This window comes from Stylophora pistillata, chromosome 1 (genome assembly GCF_964205215.1).
Source record: "Stylophora pistillata chromosome 1, jaStyPist1.2, whole genome shotgun sequence".
Lineage (NCBI taxonomy): Eukaryota > Metazoa > Cnidaria > Anthozoa > Scleractinia > Pocilloporidae > Stylophora > Stylophora pistillata.
In genome coordinates, this window is record NC_142519.1 from 46,905,362 (window position 1) to 46,911,510 (window position 6,149).

Genomic DNA, 6,149 nt, shown 5'->3' on the forward strand with positions numbered 1-6,149 from the left:
AGATTTAAACACTGTTAATCAGTTGTCCCGAACTCGCCCCAGAACAAAAACGGTAATGAAGTTATAACCGCGCATAAAAGCGAAGAGAGTCTTTGTTTAACAAATAGAGAAGCTCTGACTGCGCTCTGTTCTATTGTTAAGCACGCAGGAAGCGGCTACACCGCGAAAGTGGTGTAAGGAGAAAAACCAGACGTAGTTGAGTGTTTCTCTTCACTATTCCATTATTCCTGTTTTTTAGTCTTTATGTCTAGAGCATTGTTTATTGAGATCCGGCAATTTTTCCACATGAAAAATCGAAAACAAACAAAGACCTGCATTGAAACTTCAGCACATGCAGGGAATTAGTCATGGTCCTACTTAAGAGATCGAGGTAAATCAACAAACGTTCCTTAGTTTTACGTTATCAAGCAGTATGACAGCCTTTATCTATTGGGAGTCACGAAGGTATGAGGTAATTGCAGTTTATATATTAAGGGAAAATTCTGTGAAGGCGATAATAGTTCATAATTAGAAGCCAACGCAAAGACTTCCTCAAAGTGAACTAGAATACCTTTTTAAGACCAGGCAGGGGGTGATAATGCTCAAATCTCCGATTTGAGTCCAAATTGGCATAAATGCTAAGTATCATGATTTAACTAAGGTGTGAAACAATAGGTCAAAATATTTAATTTCCTGGGAAATGTACGATCCCCGGAAAAAACCCCCACTTCTTGATTTTGTTGCATAATTAATTAGCTAACTTTGCGCCGCCGCTGTGAAAAACCGAAAAGCCGTCTTCAAATTAAATCAACTGGGTTGTATTCTATATCTATCAGACTCCAAAACATTGATCTGTTTTCACTTTTTCCATTCATTTTTTCCCTTACCTCTCCCTTTAGTAAAGACAGCTTTTTCTGGTTTTCACATTGTCAAAAAAAAGGGTATTTTAAGACCCAATATCTCCGATGACCAACCACTTTTGATCGTAATTCCTACACGGGCAGTGAAAGCCATCACTGGAATTTTTATTTCTTTTCTATATCGTTTCTTTTAAATAATTTTTGTCAAGACAGGAACTCGAGAGAAAGAATCAGCATGAGCGATACCAGTTGTTGATTTCCACGAGCAACGGCTTCTGGAGTATCGAAGGATTACATGAATATTTATCCGATGTACTTGTTAAGTTGCAGCAGATTGATTACAAGTTTTAATTTGAAGCCAGAGAAAGTTTACAGTTGCATCTGTTTCAATGTGTAAATGTGATTAACATATTTAACATCCGGCAGACATTAAAGCTTCTGGTATATTTTGCATACCCGCACCATCCGTATAAGCATGAAAGGAATTTATACCTCTGTGATCTCTGAAAGTAAATGAAATATTACATTTTAGTCACACACTTATTAATTTAGTGCCATTTCAACATCTTCTTTGCTTGTATTTTACTGCAATAACTCCTAAGGTGATGCAATCATACTTAATAGCCAAAGTAGAAACAGAATCAGTTTCTGACGAATCGCAAATGTCCTGGTCTCTTGAAAACTACAGTTTCCTCAAGTCTAACATGTGCACAGGCTCTACAAACGAAATTATCCTGGTCAAAGTTTGATCTCGATATGCTTTAACGAATAACTTTGTCCTCGAAATGATTTCCAAGTAATTCCTTGTGCGCGACGTCCACCTTGGTACAAGCCATTTGGATTAACGGCATGACAGTTACCATACCACCAGCCACCTTTATAACGCAATGCACAATTTGCACCCTTAGCGATGACGTTGTCCTAGTCCCTTGTTGTAAAACTCATGTTTCTAAATTTCAAAACAAAAAAACTTCTTGAGAAAATGAGAGGCTGGGAAACAATGCATGGTCAGCAACACCCAGCCAAGAAGCACTGTCTAATTACTGGTAATTCGAGAAAATAAGAGAGGAAGCAATATTACAAAAGTGTTACAAGTAAGTTTAAAAAAGTGCTCTAAAGTATCTAGTTAGTTCAGTGTTCGTTTGTATTTAGCATTTGGTTATTGTTTGAATTCCGAGGCTATTAAGGTGAAAGCTATCGCGACTTCTTTTCAGACTGACTGTCTTGTCCAACTTCCATCAGTGGACGCGCTTAATGTGTCTGGTGTCCTTACTTTGGACCCACACGAAATTTCGTGCGCTCTTGTTCATTTGTGTGATTCTTGCAAAAGTGTTTGTGTTAGTGTTTTAACAAGAATGTCTTAAAATCTTCCAAGGTCTGTTTCCCAGCAAGCTCACAAATGCCTTCCGATAAAGAAAATATAAGCAAGTACACTAGGATTTAGTCAGAGGTCAATCACAAGCATGAAGCAGGTTAAATTCGAATAGATTTGTTAAGGTTAGAGTCAGACGACCCAAGTTACTGAGAGAGAGGTGAATTTGATGTAAATAGACTTGTGGTTGAAAGAACCAAGAGATTAATTAACTGAATGGAAAGGAATGTTCCAGATTCCTCGGTTCCCTATCGTTACGTGAATGCAGTTCGCTGTTGCTGTTTTCGCTATCCAACATAGGCTAGCAAGTTTACCAATATACTTACAGTGGTATGCCTCGATAAGTAATAAGATAATTTTCCAAGAAAAGAGATAATAAAATGAGGTATAGGGTACACTCTTAAGCAGATGCACTTCAGAAGTTTCCTAAAAACAGTATTCGTTCAGGTAAGCACCGAAAACACGATGCCTAAGTCATACCTGATGGACTTAGACTGCAATACCAATGAGTTGCCTACGTCGCCTCGATATCCATCGATCGTCACCCGATAGTTATCACCCTCGTCGGCCACATAAAAAGTCGTGTACTCGGCAAATCGTCGGTCACCGTCGTAATCCTCCATTTCAATGCGAACCGTCATGTCGGGAGATTGAGTCAGACGGTAAAGATAATGGTTCCCAAGCCAAAACTCGCCCTTCAGATTTCCAAAGCCTTTTTTGTATGATTCCCAGTCAACATAAAATTCTACAGAACCATCCATACGCCTTTGAAAGGTGGTCCAGCCTCCGCCCTCAGTTTTCATTTCACACACAACTTGAAAGGGTTCTTCTTCATCAGGGTAAATCCAGTACACACCGTCAGTAGGGAAGCCATTTTGATAATAGTCAAGACAGTTCTTGGAGCAATCTATGAAGTGAAAAACCCGAGAAAAGTACCCACTAAGAATATCAAGTTATCTTCTGTTATGAAATTAAAAATTAATGGCGTCATAATTCATCACCTTGTGTGCAAAAAAATAGGAAAACGCACATATCACTTTCTGAATCGTCTGGCCACGAGCGTGCAATCGCAATGAAACCTTTAACGAAACTGGATGTGTATAGGGTCAAACGGTTTGACGTAAGCCGATTCGGACTAAGCCGTCTAGCCCTGCACTCGGACGACTTTTTCGCAAAACCGATTTTTTTTTAAATATATAATTGTTCCTGAAAAATGAGATTTTTTTTCTTAAGACTTAAAATTAGAAGACAGCAAAAATATGAAAATGAGTCCCGTTTTTCGACGAACTCTTAGTTTCTTGTTCTTACCAGAAAAAAGGAGAACATCTTTTTGACTGAATATTTTTTGTTGTTTTTCCTCTTGTGATTTTTATCGGGTCTTATTGAAGCTGAGCCAAAAGTTTTTAAAGTTTAAAGAATTAGTTGACAAATGCTAAAGAGGTTATTGACTGACCAGGGCCAAATGGGGAGACATTCAGCTTGTGGCCAGGACGTAGAGGCCACGCTGCGCTCAGTCTATATATAATGACCCTGAGTTAAATATTTTCACCCTACTGCCTCCCACTCTGTCAGTAAGTAAAAGACATTTAGCCCTCACATCATTCCGTGATAATCGACTACCAAAGTTCTTAATGTCAGCTGGACGTTGCTATCTCATATTTGAAGTCGCAGTTAATAGCACATCTCTTGATTAAGAGCATCCTGTATATCTCTTTCTTAAACTGATTTTTCTCTTCACCATTTCCCTTATTTACTTCTCAGGGTAATTATGATCCTTCATAATGAATCCTTCCTTGGCTGTTTGACTACAAAATTCTCTTGGGTTTCTACTTACCCTTGATACACTTGCAGAAGTGAGTGTTTGATTTTTGGTCAACAACACATCTTTCATTCTCTTTAAAAGGATCACTTCCTTCGCAGGTGCTCTAAATTAAGGAAACAAGTTTTATCAATCCATATAGAGTCCAACCCCTATTAAACGGCCACCCCTTAATTATTAAGCGGCCACCCCTTAATTATTAAGCGGCCAGCTATTAAGGTCACGAAATTATTTTCAGTAAAATACTATAAATGAAACCCCTATTAAACGGCCACCCCTTCATTATTAAGCGGCCAGTTATTAAAGTCACGAGATTATTTTCAGTTAAATACTATAAATGAAACCCCTATTAAACGGCCACCCCTATTAAGCGACTGCGGCCACCTTGTGGTCGTCCCGATGGAGGTTTTTATTGTTTTTTATCCCTGTTAAGCGGCCAACCAAAATTGAATACACGTGCTTTGGATTTGTTTGTGACAAGGTGATGATAGATAAGAACCCGAAATAGACAGCAACGACTGCCAAATACATCTTAACACACGTTTATTGAACCTTCGAGCTCCAAAGCGACAAACGAGTCTCCAGGATTATTTCAAATAACGATCTTTTGCTTTTGCGACATGTATGATAGTTTTGTCAGTATCGAGAATTTTATATGTGTTATTTGGTTCTTGTTGAGACCTCATCGTCAGCTATCCTTAAAATTGCACTTATGCAACTAATCACTGAGTTAATATTACCATGTCGTTACATGTCGCTAACTTTTCAATGTAAGTGACTCATGTTGTGACCTTATCTCAGCATTGACTTAAAATTGGTTTTGTGCGATTTTAAAACGCTTTATTGCGTCCAGCAGAGCTTAAAGGCCTTTAAGTACGCTTGTATTTGAATACATGGACGTTTTACATAAGTTTCAGACCAATTCCTGACGAACCCCTAGCGGCCAACCCTATTAAGCGGCCAGTTTCCATTTCCGCTCAATAGGGGTTCGACTGTATTTCCAAATATTGAAAGTAGACTCTTTTCAATTTAAGGTGAGATCCAATGCTATGTCAACTTCTTTCGCATTCCTTAAAACTTCATTTCGTCCAGCCAAATCTTCCATTAGAAATTCAACATTTTTCTTAATTTATTAAATTCATTTCATGGTAAAGGATTCTTGTGTGTTTTCTCCTTTCTTCTGTACTATGAACTCACTCATATCAGTTTTACAACCGGTGCTCTCAGGGACTAATCCCTTAGCAAAGATATTGGTTCCTATGGAAACTGCTATGATGCTTAGGTAAGCAGTTCAAAACACGCAGTTCATCGTCAACCTGTAGTTGACTACTTTAAAAAAAGACTGACGGCTCCAGTGTTCTATCGAAGTTTACACATCTTGGTGATCTGAACCAGAGGCCGTGCAATATCAAAAAAGTTTTCTACCCATTTTTTCAAGAAATAATTCCATTAATTTTGATTTTTAAAGAATTCTGTGCTTATTGAAATTTCAAAAAAGCAGCGAAAATGTGAAGGGCCACTTCTAGGAAAAAAAGGATGAAACTTGTTACTAAATTATGCCTATGACACATTACGAACCGGCCGACATTCAATTTGTAACAAATAAAATGTCTTTACAAATTCTAAGCCTTATAGCCCTGTAACATTAACAGGAAGCAATATTACCACCTGTATTCCTCCATACAATGCTCCATCTTCTTTTGTAAAATTCTCTCGACTAACAAATCGGTCAGAGTCACTTAGTTGACATCTGCTCGTTTCCATGTCATTGATGGGAAGGAAGTTGTATGACAAACATCGGTCTTCAGAGGTACATTCAAACTAACAAGAGATCTCAGATAGCACTTCGAAGTCTCTTTAGATTCTCTCGTTGAGTTTTCTATCTTCTATCGCCTTTGCGAAGTTAGCAGCCCTATGATCAGGCTCCAAAAAGCGATTTGAACCTTGTGCGAGACCTGCGAGTGGGAACACCACAAAGGCCCATTAGCACATGTTTAGTTGTTTCACTTTTTATGCGGTCTTTGACTCAACTCGCAATCGTTGACTTTACCATCTCCTCAATTTAATGTCATTAGAAATTCCTTTTCATTATACTTAAATCAAAATTAGGTTTATCCTC

The 6,149-nt window shown here is 38.2% G+C and overlaps 1 pseudogene; it reads right to left on the bottom strand.

Annotated features, from left to right (window-relative positions):
- Positions 1 to 472: 472 nt before the first annotated feature.
- On the bottom strand, positions 473 to 3,383 carry LOC148742806 (ryncolin-1 pseudogene; annotated as a pseudogene).
- Between the last annotated feature and the right edge of the window lie 2,766 nt (positions 3,384 to 6,149).